This window comes from Aegilops tauschii, chromosome 1, assembly GCF_002575655.3.
Source record: "Aegilops tauschii subsp. strangulata cultivar AL8/78 chromosome 1, Aet v6.0, whole genome shotgun sequence".
In the NCBI taxonomy this organism is placed as follows: Eukaryota; Viridiplantae; Streptophyta; class Magnoliopsida; order Poales; family Poaceae; genus Aegilops; species Aegilops tauschii.
In genome coordinates, this window is record NC_053035.3 from 214882420 (window position 1) to 214899366 (window position 16947).

The 16947-nt window shown below is 46.7% G+C and overlaps 1 long non-coding RNA gene across 2 annotated transcripts; it reads right to left on the reverse strand.

Annotated features, from left to right (window-relative positions):
* Positions 1 to 1090: 1090 nt before the first annotated feature.
* On the reverse strand, positions 1091 to 3570 carry LOC109759735 (uncharacterized). 2 transcript variants are annotated; one of them, XR_012205501.1, is made up of 3 exons: positions 3330 to 3570; positions 3180 to 3215; positions 1091 to 1387 (listed from the first exon to the last, which is right to left on the reverse strand). It is a non-coding gene; the product is annotated as an uncharacterized lncRNA (long non-coding RNA). The 2 variants fall into 2 exon arrangements; XR_012205503.1 differs by lacking the exons at positions 3180 to 3215; positions 3330 to 3570 and adding an exon at positions 1468 to 3134.
* Positions 3571 to 16947: the final 13377 nt, after the last annotated feature.

Consider the following 16947-nt stretch of genomic DNA (forward strand, 5'->3'; position numbering starts at 1 on the left):
GTGGGACCGATGTGCTAGGGCTTAGGGAAAACATCAACTCGGTGGCACCGATTGCATCAACTCGGTGAGACCGAAGTGAAGCAATAAGGCAACAAAGCGAATGTCAAGCCAACTCGGTGAGACCAATCGCTATTTCGGTGAGACCAAAACAATTGCAATAGGCAATAGAGAATTGGCAAGGCCATCTCGGTGAGATCGAGATCTGTATCGGTGTGACCAAACTGTTAGGGTTTCTGGCAGTGGCTATGTCATATGAAATCGGTGGCTCCGGATGGAAAGAATCAGTGGGGACGAGTTGGAGTTTAGGGTTTTGACATATTTGGAATGAGAAGGTGGTTGAGGGATTTGGAGCAATATTACTAAGCATTTGAGCAAGCAAGCCATTAAACAACACCTCATCCCCTTTTAATAGTATTGGCTTTCCTATGGACCCAATGTCATCTTGGATCACTAAAAATGAAATGAAGAGTCTTGAGCTTTTGCCAGTATGTGTCCTTAGCATTTTGAGGGGTCCACATCTCTAGTCCATGCCATGCCATTCATTGAACTTTTTGAAATATTAAACTTGAATGGATACTAGTTGATTGCGCATGTGTTGCCACGGGACACCATACCCTACCAACAAGTTAAACGTTGCTCGTCCTTCTCCGCATTGTTTTATCTCAAATCACTCCTTTGCCCTAGCTTCTGTGCCAGTCACTCTACTTCACTCCAGAAAGCTCGAATATGACATGATATATTAGCGTTTACGATGCGTGTCATTTGCTTTTTGTATGGAGGTAACGCTCATGTGTAGGTGTGTTTCTCTGAAAATTCATATTTTTGGATTAACCAGACCATTCAAATGAATGCTTCATGTATTTTCCAAACCTGAATTTATTGCGACAACTCGTCAAAGGGAGTGAAGCAAAAGAATACCCAGTTGGGAACACGAAAACTCAAAGAGGGACATAGTCATTCTAAAATCTGATAACGATATATAAGAACTGAACATAATTTGGTCCATCTATGCTTGCCCACTAAACATAATTTGAACCACAAAGAGACATGTAAAAAAATAAACTTAGTGCATATTGGTTGCTAGATCATACAATCCACAATGAAGTTTTCTGACCATGTATTGAGCGCGAAGGTCTTTCCCTTCAGAATTTAAATTTGTTCACAAAGTCCTATGTCTTACTCCCACTCAACTCCCTTCCCAGCAATCACAATGTCCATTTCCCCACACCCAAGTAACACTTGAAATACAAGACAAAGTACGATGACGAACTTTCTCATGCTTGGCTACTTCTCTGCCTAGTCCTCATCAGTGCGCTTACAATAGCTTCTTTTTTATTTCTGCATTTATTCCAAGTCCAATGAATAGTTGCCGAGCTCTTGTTGTTTCCTACAAGAAATGGTAACATGTGAAGGGTAGACATTAAATCAAGGAGGACATGTGACAATCCCAACATCGCTGCAACTCACACTCATTACTGTCGACAATTGTGGAATTGGATTTGTTTCAGGCTTCACATCAACCAATGCCTCGGCAGGGGTGAAGGGATAGGGAAAATTTTAAAGTTAACAAAACATAACTCAGGAAGAAAAATCACAATCACCCTATGAATCTGATTTTGAATTCGCCTTATTAGCGCTATCACTTTGTCATTCCTGTTTATGGAGCTCAAAAAGTTTTAAGACCAGGGATACTCCGCTCCCTTGGAAGCTTATGAATTCATCATCATGCTATATTATTGTTCCCTAAAAAGAATAAGGAATAAAGTAGCAATAAAGGCTAAGCTTAGATTCATAGCTCCACCTTTACCCAGAAACATCTCAAGTATGTGTATATACTAAAACTACATGCCATCATATGTGGTACTATACAGAAAATTTAAGTCCTAATAACCTTCAGTCTCAAGTAGTGTGAGCTAGCAACTCTGTCTTTCCCTCTCTCTAGTTCTAAATATGAACAACGGAGTAACAAAAGGCATGTGATTACTTATTCTCCTCATCTTTACATGGTTCAGAATTCATACACATGATGTATTGTTCTCTATTGTGCTAGTTCCCCGGCTAGCTACAGAATGTAGCTTCTCCTCAGCCACTATTACTCATTTTATTTCTGATGGTAAGTCACATATATAGCCTTGTGGATAGAAACATAGGGACGCCAACATGCAACATAGCCATTGTTTAAAAAAATTGTATGCATGCACACAGTGTCTATGCAATAAACAAAATTGAGATTCTGTAGTTGCTTGAGCATATATATACTTAATCATGTGTATAGATCCGGTTATATTACAAGTCCTATGTTTAGCGCCTCTTGTAGTATAAACCTACTATGTGCAAGCGGGATATGTCTAGTGGAATTCAAATGGATAACACAAAGTTTAGGGAGAGAAATACCTCTCTGTAAAAGCAAACAGAACTAATTGGATATATGCAGTTTTTGCATAACAAAAACTGAATGACACTGAACTCTGACATGCTAACACATTTTGTTTACAAGGACACAACAATGAGATTAGAAATTAGTTAACACATAATCCATTCTAAAGCAAGCTGAGCAGAGCAGAACTAATGGATATGTAGTTCTTCCAATTTCTGGCAAATATTTCTAACCAAGATACTTGTCCTTCTCGAAACTTTGCATGCTGAAAAATTCGGACTGCCTTGCCGATAAAGCTTGTGGAGATATCATGGGAGACTTACAGGTGATTAAACTTGTTTGTGAAAGATTTACATGCTAATTAATCTCATAGCACTGCCATTGCCCTAAATACCTAATATCACATGTAAATCCTCAACCAATAATTAGCTCAAGAATTAGCAAAAAGAAAACATAGTGTAGCAACCCACACGAACCAGAATTTGACCTTTTCAAAACACTATTGGAACCTTCTCCAGAGAAACCCAAGCGATGCCTATAAGTATCAATTGGTCGTTCACTTCAGAATATGAAAATGGCATGGACTGCAAAAACAATAGCAGTATGGAAAATTTTCTGGCTCAACTGGTGTGCACCAGAAGAATCATTATTTTGGCATTATACAAACATTAAGATTCAAATGGAGCATAAACATAAATAATGTAAACAAATCAGTTAGGGTGGTCACTTGTTTTATTCATAAAAAATGAAAACCATCTATTAGGTTAGAGCGACATGTGAACTCAGTCTGAAGCCCACTTACAATGATAAGCGACGAACAATCATCAATCTCATTTGCCTGAAATTTTCATTTGACCGCAAACCATTGCATATGACAAAAAATCAGAGAAACAAGTTAGCAAAACTCATTACGCATATGAAGGCATTAAAATTTGAGGAAACAATGTCATACGTTGACATAATGCTCTTCGAATCCTCCCTGATGGCTGGGGAAATTTTGCCACCAAGATTTAACCCTCAGAGGTTGCAGTCATTGCACACATGAACACGTGTTAGTAATTGCATACTGCAGGTCTGCAGCCGGCGACAGAACATAAGATTTTGCTAGAGAGAGCTTCTCACAAATGGTGAAGGTGATGTTGTTTAGAGCACGTCACGCCCGGAGTAGTAGCTCGCACATGCCCTGTCGTCGGGTCTGTCATACAACACGTTGCCAACACTGCGGAAGGATTTCTTGATCTTCAGCAGTGTCCGCCCTGAAAACATGCAGACTTACAGTTGATTAGTATAATCAGCAGCAACAAAAGAATATCGCACCATGATAAATCGGATTAACCAAGGCACTTCTGTGTTGTTTTAGTGGTCATCTCCTTCACAAACACTTAACACTGGGCAGTGAGGCAACTACAGAACCACATGCGCGGAGCATGAACGGAACTACAGAATCACATGCGCCGAGCATGAACCCCACAGTGATTCTGGCAACCATGGTCGGGGCGGCATGGCTGGGTTGTGTCGGGCCAAAGTCGGTGCGCTTGGCGGAGCAGGGGCGTTGGGCTTGCCGCCGTGGCCCATGATTCGACGAGTCAAATCCCCTCACCGTACCGCTGCAGTTGTGGCATAATTCAATCCTTGCCGCGTCCGTGTCTAGTTCCCTGGAGTCGCCACTGCGTCTCCATGGTATCTCTCCATGCCTCCAAAGACGTCTTTCCGGCCAAAGAGCACAGGTAACCGGCAACACGGCTCCTCCCATGACTATGGCCACATAATCCGGCAACCACGTTGTGTTGCTGCTTCGAGATCAATTGTGTCTAGGAGACAAACCTAGGCGGCGCCTGTTGACGAAGACGCGGGGAAACATCCAGTGAATATGAAGGCGTCACGCTTGAAATGAGGAGTTCTCCGTGGAGGCGACGTGGAAAAGGAGATGCGAGGATTGCGACCAGGGTTCTGAATTTTTTAGATCAACTGCTGCGCGGTCTGCTGCCCTGCGCCCCCGACGCCGTTGCCGCACCCTCCTGGGAGACCGCGCGACTGGGCCGTCCCCGAGGCGCCCGCGTCCAGGGAAGGCTGCCACCGACGATGACCTCAAGAAGCTTCTACTCGGTCCCGGTGGTGCCCCGGCGACCTCGACAACTAAGGTGTCTGCCCTGCACGGCGCCTTCAGTGGAGCAGGGAGATCCATCCAGGCATGGGCGCGAGCGAGATCCTGCTGCGCGTGAAGTTGCTGGAGGCGGCGTGTTTGGAAAGGAGGTTGCGGCGTGGGGCGTGGGTGGAGAGAACAAAGTAGGGATCGTGGTAAAGAGGTTGGTAGAAGCGAAGAGATAGGTATCGTGAGAAAAAAATAGATGTGAGAATAGGAGCGTACGAAGGGGAGGGCGTGGGTGCGAGGATGTATCGATAGGGAGGTCGAACCATCACGACGTTCGATTCTCCTTTAATAGTAGAGATTACACTACTGCAGGATGCTGCTAACGCGACACTACGATCAGTGACCCTTGACGAAACTGTGTGCGATGCAATAATCGCAAACGGTGGTGTAAAAACCATCAAAAAAGGTGCAAAACATTTGCGATGGTGGATGCATCAAACACGGTTCAGATTTTAGTTGTGTGTGTGATGCAGGGCATACGGTTCAGTTCAATTAACTGTTTGCGATGAGGAGAAACAAAAGAAATGGGCAGCCAGATGAAGGTGTGTGCGATATACAACATATAGTTCACTCGAATGAACTGTTTGTGATTAGGCAGCACAAAAGAAATGGCCAGCCAGATCAAGGTGTGTGCGATATACGGCATGCAGTTCACTCGGATGAACTGTTTGCGTTGAGACAAGAGAATAGAAACGGTTCAACTTAACAAGATGTGTGTGATACGCGGCAAACACGTCTGTAATCGAAAACGTGTGCGAAGACCGATAACAATACAAACGATTGCTGCTAACAAGCCATGTGTGTTGTGAGCAAATGATTGTTGGTATACAATTGTGAGTGAGTGATGAAAACATCACCGACGGGTTTCATTGTTTAGTCTGTGTGCGATGTGATTTTCTTTGTTTGCACAACATCTACGCTCTGTCTATAGAGCATCAATATAAATACTTAAAAAGACAGCATTGCATAACCAAATTAAGCATACAATTACACAAGTGACTACACACATAACATTTCCACACACCAAAGTAAGCAATTACATGCATACTAAACTAGGAGAAACGAGGATCTAATCATCTACTTATTGTTGCGACGACGCTTGCCATTGCTCTGCTTCCGGCTGGATCCCTGGCCGTTTTGGGGAAGGAGGCACTTCCTCATGTCAACGTCCGCCTGTACATGTCGTAGCTCGTGTACGCCTCCTTGGCCGCGTACACGACGTGAGCTTTGTCGAGTTTCTCCATCCAAGGCGAGTGCCGGGAACGCTTGTCCTTGTTGCACGAATCCTTCATGTCTCTGTAGTAGGGTCGATGATGGCCTCGGCGAGGTGAACCAGTGAGTCCTTCTCATGCTCCTTGCTGCCCCAGATCTTGTATTGGCCCTGGATGTCGACAAGATTCTGGTAGGCGATGCCCGAATTCTTGAGCGCCTTTACATCGTTGGTGATGTCCATTGTAGCGAACATGTAGTGGGGGCTGTTGAAAAACCTAGCGAAACGCTCGCAAGGCCTTGTGGCCAGGCAGTAGTGGTAGACGAGGACGAGGTGGCGCACGCACATCTGGGCGACGACGACCTTGGGACGAGACCCAGCATGAGCGCGGGTGCACTTGAGGTCAAACCCGACCACCTTGTACTTCTCCTCGGCAAGCAACAACTCCATGATGTGGATGGAGTGCTCCACCCAGACTAGGTCATTGGTGTACACCACCGAAAGGTCCATGAACCTTCTGTGCGTGTCCATGACGGCACGCATGGTGAACTGCTGCTCGTCGTCGGCAGCCGCTCGGAGCACCATTGGAGCCGTGCAGGATACCCTCTAAGAATTTCTCATGGTGGGTGTGCTTCTTGCAATGGTGGGGCGCGATCGAAAGGTTGAAGAGACACAAGGGTTAAATGGACACTGTAATAAATGAGGGCTGGCCGGCCTGTAATCTTCACGTCTTGTCACGACGTTCATAACGGAGGATTCTAGTGCATGCTTGACAACACCGCACCGCACGCGTGGGCTCGAAGAGGCGCCAAATGTATCGTCGGTGAGCCTGTTCCCGCGCTACCGCACAGTTTACCGCGCAAGCTTCCCGCCCGGCTAGTTTGGCCACAGGTCGGCTAGAAGAGGGACAAATCGTGGGTGTTTATTGGCAAAAAGCTTTGTAAAAACGAAGTGTGTGGAATGACTTCAGTCATAAGTTTAACCGTGGGCGATGACGTCAAAGTTACACAGAAGGGTGATGATGGACACTCGAGTGTGATAATTAATTCTGCACTCTACAGGGAACACGGTGGAAGAAACCAACTGTGTGCAATAATGTCGAAGATCGCAGTCGAGTTAGCTATACAGATCGTGTGCTGTGAGATCGACAAGGTAAACATATTCGAGAATGGTTAATAAAATCTAAGACCATTGCATATTAAGGTCAAAATAGTGGTACCAATATACGAGTCTCATATGCTGCCATTTCAATGATTGTACCACAAAAGCTCGAAATATTACAAGGTTCAAATTCCAGAGTTATATGGCTCAAATTCGAAGATTACAAGGTTCAAACATATATTAGAAATGAAATTCAGCTCATCAACTGCAAACGCTCGCACTGATCCGCTGAACATGGATATCAGAGAGGTTCAAACTAATATTACCACTTATAAGTCTGGTTTCAAAAGCTCACAATTTTCGCAAAGGGGTCAGCCACTGAGAAGTCATGTATGGGGTCGACACGATGACTTCTGATTACTCTGTCATCTGAAGTTTCAAAATGAAATTTAGCATTTTTGGAGCCTATTCCATTCTGCCGCAGGCGCCGGCACTGATCAACAAACCATTTATTTTTGTGAAACAGATGTAGGGCAAACCTCATTTACTTCAGCACCCTTGCTCTGAGAACAAAGAACCTGGCGAATATAATCTCCGGTAAGGTCCCTCGGTAGGAGTTCAAAGTAATTTCTGAGAGATGCAGATCTAGGCATTCAACGTGATTGTTATATTGTATCACATTATCCACCAGTGGGCCTAATCTTATCTGCAAAAGAAGAAAACGTGTTAGTGCCTACATGCAGTTTTGAACATTATTGCACGCCTATTTGGTTTGCAGGATTTGTAAAATGCACTAACATGCCATCTTCGATCAGACATGATTAACATGGGCATTCGATTACATTCTAGAAAAATGTAGCCTTCTTCACAAGAGGTTGGAGTGGATGAAAAGTTCCCTAAGAAAACTAGTACAGATGAATCCAAAGGAGAAATGCTTATTGATTGTAACCATATGGATCAAGCAACCAATATGGGGGGGGGCATCTATGTACTGAAATCCTCCAAAAGAATCCTTCAGAAATCGTAGTACATTGTCATTGTAAACTTGGAAAAAGGTGTCACAAATTGAACTCCCTTATGGTTAACATTTAATAGGAAAGGAACAACACCTTGATATATAGCTTCTCCAGGCACGGAAAGCATCTCAGGAAACTGACAACTTGCTCCAGGTTGGGGCCGATAGATTCTAGTGCCAAGACCTTCGTTGTGCGCAGTTCCAGGTCAAGCTTGTCAGAATCATTTTCTGAATGACAGACGAACAAACATCTTCAAAATTAGAAATAATGTTAATTTGTAGAAGGCGGCTGTTGTACCTGAACGGGTATGGGTCCAATAACAAGTTTAGAGTATTTGTCAGACGAGTAGCCCACCACTGTCAATTTCGGCGCAGAAGTGACATTGATTCTTGTTGGACCTTCTTGATCAACTACAAGTAATCTCTCAAGTGCAAGTGTGTCCTCAATTACCATACCGTGGTACACATCTTCTGATGTCTTCCTGCTGCACCAGCAACACACATAAATAGTCCGGAGAGTCATGGAGGTGATGTGGAAGGTACTCAACCCATTGATCGCCTGAGGACGAAGGTACTCGAGTGTAGTACAGCCACGGAGCAGGCCCTCCATGTCACCGTTTGAGAGGCAGACGGCGACGAGCTCGAGGTGCTCAGTCATGGTAGAATAAGAGCAGGTGCGTCATTAAGGGAGGGGGAATGGCAGTTCCTGAACTTGGGGACACGCAGCGTGGGCGCGAGGCGGAGTGCGGACGTTGGCAGCGACCGCATATGCCCATCATCAAAAGTGCGCTCCTCGAGCTGATCTAGGGCGGGGGATCGGAACTAGTCGTCAAGCTTGGCTCGGTCCTTGCTGTTGGAACGGAACTTGCCCATTCTAAGGCCTCTGGTTGGGCCAAGGTGACTGCCGAGGATCTTGGAGAATGCATCCAAGCTTTTGCGATAGCCATGGCAGAGCTCATGGGTGTCGATGAGGTCGAGAGGGCTCGAGTTCCATAGGGGGCGCCACCGCCGGGAAAGGGCGGTTGTTCGCGCCCCATATTTGATTGGGAGGAGGGAGATGATTATTGTCAACATATCATCGGGGAGGCTGCTGATGAAGTCTAGGCCTGCTGGAGTCGCTTGCGGTTCTAGCTCGCCCCGCCTCCGCTTGTTGGCAGCCCCGTTCTCCACCTCCGGAGTCTCCTTGTCAGCGGCGCTTTCTGATAGAAATGGGAGTACATGGAATATTTAGTCAAAACAGGGCAATAGAAAAGTGTATTGGTAACTAGAAGTTATTAGGTAGGAATATAGTAAGAAAAGGGACTAACAGTTGGTTGCTTAAATACAACACAATTCATTTGATATTGCTGGGTAAGTCAACATGCAGATAGTTGAAAAGAAAACTTACTTCGAACAAAGTCTGGATGGATGATATCATCGGGGAAGTTACCATATATCTCATGACCATGCCCTTTTATGTGCAGTGCAATTCTAGTGCCAGCTTCCAGTTCATAAAACTTAGAAATTTCTTTCCAAAAGCCAGTGCCAAAATAGGAGTCACCACGTTCATCAAATCTTACAGTAGCAACGATTGTAAATCCATGGTTTGTGTGCAGTATGACATCCTTGCAGTCTTGATTTATATAAAGGGAAAGATTGTGCACTACAAATTCTGTTGCATAGCAAGGGATGCACTGCAGAAAATGGTAGGATTGTTAAAGAAAATCTGGTAACATGCAAATATGGGCCCAAATTGAAAGAACTGTACAACAGTCGAAATCGAAGGACAAAAATCTATGATTAAACAGATAGGGTAAACATGATGTCATGAAATATGAGAGTAATCGAAAGAGCAATACATCATTAGTTTGCCTAATATAGAAAGAAGAGGGGAAAAAAATTCCCTTTGACGTATATGGTGCATGTGGCACCTTTTATCCAAATGTAGTAATATTTAGAATATGTCCAGGAAAGTAGGCCATGCCAGCCGATTTAGGGTGAGATTGAACATACCGCGCGCATCCTCAAGTCATCTGGTATGGTGAGATGGAATGTCTGGCGGAGGCCGCAAGGTCCTGATGTGTCCACTCACTGTACACTCTATGAACGGAAGAAAACCCTCAAATCAGCTCGGATAAAAATGAATTCACGGCAATTTTGGCCGGGTGATTAAAGGAGGCAGGTGAACTGGGATAAGAGATGAGATAATATCTCATTAAATTAGTTACCTTGTTGTCCATGAGAAAGAATCCTCGGTACGGCAGATTCCCCAACCGAGCGGAGCTGGGTCGACCGCGAGCAGCGTCGAGAAAGTCGAAGGCAATAGGTGGCGGCAAGCGGAAGTGGCGAAATGCGGTGGGCTTTGCCGGCAGCCTGGCGGCGGTGGCAGGCATCGAGCTAAGTGGTTACCGCCGCGATAGGCGGTGCCATGCATAGATGCGGAGGAGCTTGTGCAGGTGTGAATGGGGACCGGAGGGGGTGGCGGGCGGGGTGAGGGTTTTTGTGACGTGGGGATGGTGAGGGTTTTCTTTTTTCTTTTTTGAATTGGGTGGTGAGGGTTTTCTGTCCCACAAAGAATTTTGGAGGCGACGGTTTGCTAGAGCCAACCATGTGTCATTGACGCAACAGGCAAAATGAAAGTCATTTGCCAATAAACCAAGACGGAGGTAGATTCCATCAACCGAACTGATTGCATCCATATCCCACGGTTAGACATAAGTAAACATAGATTAAACATACTCAGACATAGATAATAAGCGTACACGTACATAAGCATAGTTCAACCATAGTACATAGTTCAACCGTCATTAAGCATACTCAAGCGTACATAGTTCGATCCCACATCTCATCTCACATGCCGCCACAATCCTGAAGCTTCTCCAGGTACTCGGCGTACGCGCCATGCGCCACCCTACGAGAATACTTCGACTTGAAGGAACCAACGGCCCATCCTCTTGCATGCGCCAGAACACTTAGATATGCGTCATGAAGCTTGTGGTTGCAAAATGGGCATCGATAGCCGCCGTTCCAGGTCCTAATACGCCTGTTATGCTTTCCTGCATAAAGCTCCCTCATGATTTGCCTCTTGTACCTCCTCTGGTAATCTTCATCCTCGCTGTCCACATCGTTAGACAACACCTATACAAATAGTAAAACAAATTTGGCATCAAATCAATGTTTACATGCCGTGAAGTAGGGTTAGGAATTTATGCCTATTTATTTATACATATCCAGAGATTATGGTTCGATTTTTAAGCACAATTGTCTATGTACAGACAAGTCTTGAAGAAAATAATGGCACAAACATATGTAGGCCATTCAAAATCAATTGCCAAGTCCTGGCTAGGAATTATTAGCACGAACACTAACCCTAGTCGGATTACTAGCAGAAATCATTTGCACATATGAAACAACTAATCACTTATCACTTGTACCATTCAAACAATCAATACACTACACAGATCTAATGAAACTTACTCAGGTTTCATGGATTGGGAGAACATGACCATAGGATTTCTAAGCTTTCAAAAAACCATAGGATTTCTATTCCAAAAAGGGGGGCAGGAGTAACTTGAGAAACCCTATGATCTATTTGACACATAAATGGGTATAGATGACTAACCAGCTGTCCGTCGTTGCCGGAGTGGTCGTCGGAGTCGTCGCCGGGGTCGTCACCAGAGTCGGTGTGGAACTCCGCCTCCGGCTGTGGAAGCTCGACGCCGTCGACGACATCAGGGTGCAGCGATAACTTGATGGCGGTGACGGGAACCTCAGTCTCCATCTCCACGCCGTGCTCCGGTGCTTTAGCAGCCCCGGCATCGCCACTCCCTTCGACGGGGCGCTTCGGCAGCATCCTCATACACTGAAAGCTTTGAGGACTGAGAGCGGCGTCGAGGATGCAAGCGGAGAGAAATGATTGTGTGTGTGGCGAGGATGGGGGGTGCGGACTCCCGGTGAGCCTGCGCACCGGACTGCTGGCATGCCTACCAAAGTTTCACACAGCTACTCGCACGCCTCTTGATGACACTATCCGTAAATTCACACACCTGCACACACGCCTCCCGGTCTGGCTGCGCGGTGGACTGCTCGCATGCATCTCGTCAACTCACGCCTGCTCGCACGGCACACGGGTCACGCGGCGACATGTATATTGTTTTCCTATTTGGATGATTAATGTTGCCGCTTTATTGCTTAACCGAAGCATGGCACGTATCCATTGTTGGTCTAACACTCACGGTTCGAATAAATAATCGGTTTGTGATATTGGTTCCCAATTATTAATAATCTCCCGTTTGTAATTAGATAAAGATTACATCAAAACTGGTCTCAAATTTGACAAAAAAAAGTACAATGCCACTTTGTATTGGTGTCCATATGACAACACGATAAGTTTCATGAACTTCAAATAAGTTTTGGATGTACTAGAATTTTAAAATCAAGATTCTCAATGTTTGTAATTTGTTGCACGGGGAGTAAACATGCACCCAATGAGACACATGTGTTTTTGCAATCCATTTAGGTGCACTGTCACGTGTGCATGTAGCTCAAATTTGATTTTTGCACATTATACCCGTAGAAAATCAATCAATTAATGTACTAAAATGTCTTAATGATCTTTGTTTTTTGAATTTAAAACGTCCCTCCTTTGGTGACATATGTTCACCGCGGGATAATTAATTTAACATGCATCATAGTTGCGGTGGATTCGCGGTGTGTGTGCGGGTGTGTGCATCTGGGGGTGGCGGGCGGCTCGCAGTACACTACGAGTGTTGAGCCACCGTGTGGGTTGGCCGTTTTGCTAGGCAGGCTGGTGCCACATCAGAGTCGTGAATTCGTTATTTAAAACATTACAACCCTTTCATACATACATGTTTTGGCCACATCCAGTCGATGGTTGTCCTACACGATACTCGATACTCGCGTGTGACGCTTTCTGTGGGCCCGCGAGGTCGTCGTCCATCACTTTGACGAACAGCTGGCAGTGAGGTTAATTTGACCAGCAAGGTAGAATCTTTTTTGTTTGTGTTATGGTGGTATATAGTACGCGTCGAAGAGGTGGGAGGGTACTAGCATATATACCATACGTACGCGTCCGTGAACAAGTACTCCTCACTTAGTGTCGGGACTTTTCGGTTTCCGAGGCATGTGCCACATCAAAATTGTGAAATTGGCTATTCAAACATCACACAACACCTCTTTGGGCCACATGCATGCACGCGGTGGTTATCCTAGCTAGGACACTCACGTGTGACGCTTCAATCTGTGGGCCCACGAGGCCATCGTTGATGCATGCATGCATCACTTTGACCTACATCGGGAGAGGTTAATTAATTTCACCATCGATGAGGATTCTTTTTGGTTGTACATATTACGGTAGGAGCATATAGTATGCATCGAAGAGGGGGAAGGGGACCATCGTATGTAGTACGCTTCATGAACCTTGCTCTGTGTGGGTGCATGGTTTACGGTTTTTGAGGCATGTGGCACATCAAAGTTGTGCATTTTGGGTATTCAACATATATATGTTTGGCCCACATGCAAAGCAATGGCGTGGTTGTCCTCTCGCACCCACTTAAGCGGTTATCAGCGATATCGATGCTTTCCATCTGTGGGCCCGCTTGGTCCATCACTACTTTTTGCTTGACAACGAGAGAGGTTAATTTGACTTAGGAGGGGATTATTTTTTTGCTTGTATGACATGCATGATACAGTTTGAGCACACACACATGCATGTGTACGCATGAATCCCTCCCATCGAGTTGAAGTGGCTAGTACAACGACACGTCATGAACCGATCTTGCTCTGTGTGGGGAGTGTACGATTTTCGACGCACGCGCCACATCAATGTTGTGAAATGGTATTCAAACATGCATGCACGCATCACCTCCATACATATGCATGTAGTGGTTGCCTCGAACGGTACACTCCCTCGCATGGTTATCGGCGACAAGCCTATATATTCGTGGGCCTGTGTGGACATCCATGGTCACCTTGGCCGACAACAAGATAGGTTACCATGGCAGATTCTTCATTTGGTTCGTGTTATCGTAGTATAGGTCATGGTCAGATTCAGACCTAATTAAGTTTGAGCGTAGATACTATGCACGCGTGCATGCATGAATCCCCGTCGTTGGCTCAAAGTGTGGTGTAACATACATGTGCATTGTCAACCTAACAGTCACTTAGTGTGGGGATTTCTAGTTTGAAATCACGGTGCCACATCGAAGTTGTTCCATTGTGTACTAAAAAACACCTCTACATACATATGTTTGGGCCACACGCATGAAGTGGTTGTCTTCGGGGACTAGCTACTTGCGTGATTATTGGCGAGCTAGCCCATCTCCGGGGCCGCATGGACGGCCATCACTTTGGCCAACAACAAGAGAGAGGTTGTACGACCAAGGTGGATTATTCTTGCTCCGTTTTACGATCCATCTTGGTGAGATATGCCTCTCTGGCCCACCGATTGAAAGTGTGTGTGTGTGGGGGGGGGGGGTTGCTACTTCGCACTTTTCTAGGTGAACCTCGGTTGGGGGGATGCATTCATAGCTTAGGACCCCCTTCGTGCCGACACGAGGGGGGGCTGCTAGCTACTTCGCACTTTGCTAGGTGAACCTCGGTTGGGGGGGCATGCATTTATAGCTTAGGATTCCCTTCATGTCGACATGAGGGAGGGGGGCTGCTAGCTACTTCGCACTTTGCTAGGTGAACCTCGGTTGGGGGGGGAGGGGCATGCATTCATAGCTTAGGATTCCCTTCGTGCCGACACGAGGGGGGGGGGGCTGCTAGCTACTTCGCACTTTACTAGGTGAACCTCGGTTGGGGGGGGGAGGGGGCATGCATTCATAGCTTAGGATTCCCTTCATGCCGACATGAGGGGGTGGGGGCAAGAAATACCATGCGCTTTGCGAGATAGGTGCCACATCGAAGTTGCATTTGGTATTTAAAAATCAAACCAACCGTTTCATACATAAATTTGGTCCACATGCAAGTGTGTTCGTGTTCTGACCCTCTCCCGCGTCATTTTTTTGCCAAATTTATGAACATTAGACAAGTCAGATGACGCAACAGACACGGTTCACTCAAACTAACCGTGTGCATTGGGCTCTATGAGGCTTCCCCTCTCAAAAATATCTACCCGCGTGCAGCTTTTTTCTGTTTGATACCACATGATTATTGTGTTTCGACCCTGTGTGATGTTTCTTGTTCCCAATCCTGCCTGCATCCCTCGAAAATATCTGCCCGCCTCGAGGGTTTTTCTGTTTCGTAGCACCCCGTTGTTATCTCCGGACCGTGTGCGATGCACTATCATCAAAATTTTCAATAGCCCCGGCATTTCACTCCCGCATTTGACTCCCGCGTAGTACAATTTTCAGTACCCGCGTCATTTCCTCAAACACACCCCCGCCCCCTCCACACACACACACACACACACACACACACACACCCCAAAACCTCCTCGAGCATGCGCGCACACACCCCCCCTCACTCGCTCGAAACCCTAGCAAGCCCCCTGCCGCCGCCACAAGGCCTCCATTGTCAACATCTACCGGTTTGCCCGTGCAGCTTAACCACCGATCTCCATACCCAGGCCGCCCTGAGTCTCTTAGATGACGCCTACCAAACGCCCCCTTTTCCACAGATCCCCATCCCCATCCCCCACTCCAGAGCGTCGCAGCCTAAGCCCGGCTACGCTTCCCGTGGAGCTCGAGGAGCGACTGGCCCAAAAGAGGTGTATCGCGGTCTCTTCGCCCGACGTCGCCGAGGAAGCTGGCAACCATTACTGGCGGCAGGCACTCAAGCAGCGGGCTAGAGTATGCAGGCATGTCTCGGCCACTGGCTACACATCAAGGTCATCGACAGTGACGGCCTGAGGCGGGCTATGTCACAGGTTAAGTGGCCCACCTCCAACCCCTCGGGTTTAACCGTCGTCGATCTCATCCATGGCCCCGCTGCTGATCTCCTCTGGCTCGCTGTCAACAATTTGCCATCCTACATCACTGAGGGAGTCCTGGACTAAGGGGTCCTCGAGCGTCCGGCTTGTTAGCCATGGGCCGGACTGATGGGTTATGAAGATACGAAGGCCGAAGACTGCACCCGTGTCCGGATGGGACTCTCCTTGGCGTGGAAGGCAAGCTTGGCGACCGAATATGTAGATTCCTTTCTTTGTAACCGACCTTGTGTAACCCTAGATCCTCCCGGTGTCTATATAAACTGGAGGACTTAGTCCGGAGGGAGAGAGACTCATTACCATAGTCATACAGGCTAGGCTTTTAGGGTTTAGCCATCTCGATCTCGTGGTAGATCAACTCTTGTAATACTCATATTCATCAAGATCAATCAAGCAGGAAGTAGGGTATTACCTCCATAGAGAGGGCCCGAACCTGGGTAAACATCGTGTCCCCTGTCTCCTGTTACCATCGACCTTAGACGCACAGTTCGGGACCCCCTACCCGAGATCCGCCGGTTTTGACACCGACATTGGTGCTTTTATTAAGAGTTCCACTGTGCCATCCCCAAAAGGTTCGATGGCCCCTTCAATCGTCGACAATGATGCTATCCAAGGAGAAACCTTCCTCCCCGTGCAGATCTTCGTGTTCGGCGGCTTCGCGCAGCGGGCCAACTCGCTCGGCCACCTGGAGCAGATCGATAGCTACGCCCCTTGCCATCAGGTCAGACTTGGGAGCTTGAATTACGTTGCGGACATCCGTGGAGATTTGATCTTTGCTGGATTCGAGACCGCGGCAATCGCTCCTGGTCACCTTGACGAACATGACCTAAATCTGTCGTCAGACAGCATCCATGAGATAGCTCCTTTAACCACTCTGGCCGTAGATCCAGAGGACACTGCGGCATCCAAGGATTGGAGGCTCAACCCCACCACAGAGGCCACAGATTCCCTGGCGTTGGAGCCGCACATGGACTTAACCTCACACAACACTCATGTCACCGGAATTCCGGACTCTTCTCTGGGTGTAAGTTCCGAACCATGTGAGCCCGCGGATGCCGAACTTGATCGTTTATCGATCTTTGAGTTCAGCGCCGCAGACATGTTCCAGCACTCGCCCTTGGGCGATGTGCTAAACTCATTAAAGAGCCTGTCCTTGGCGAGG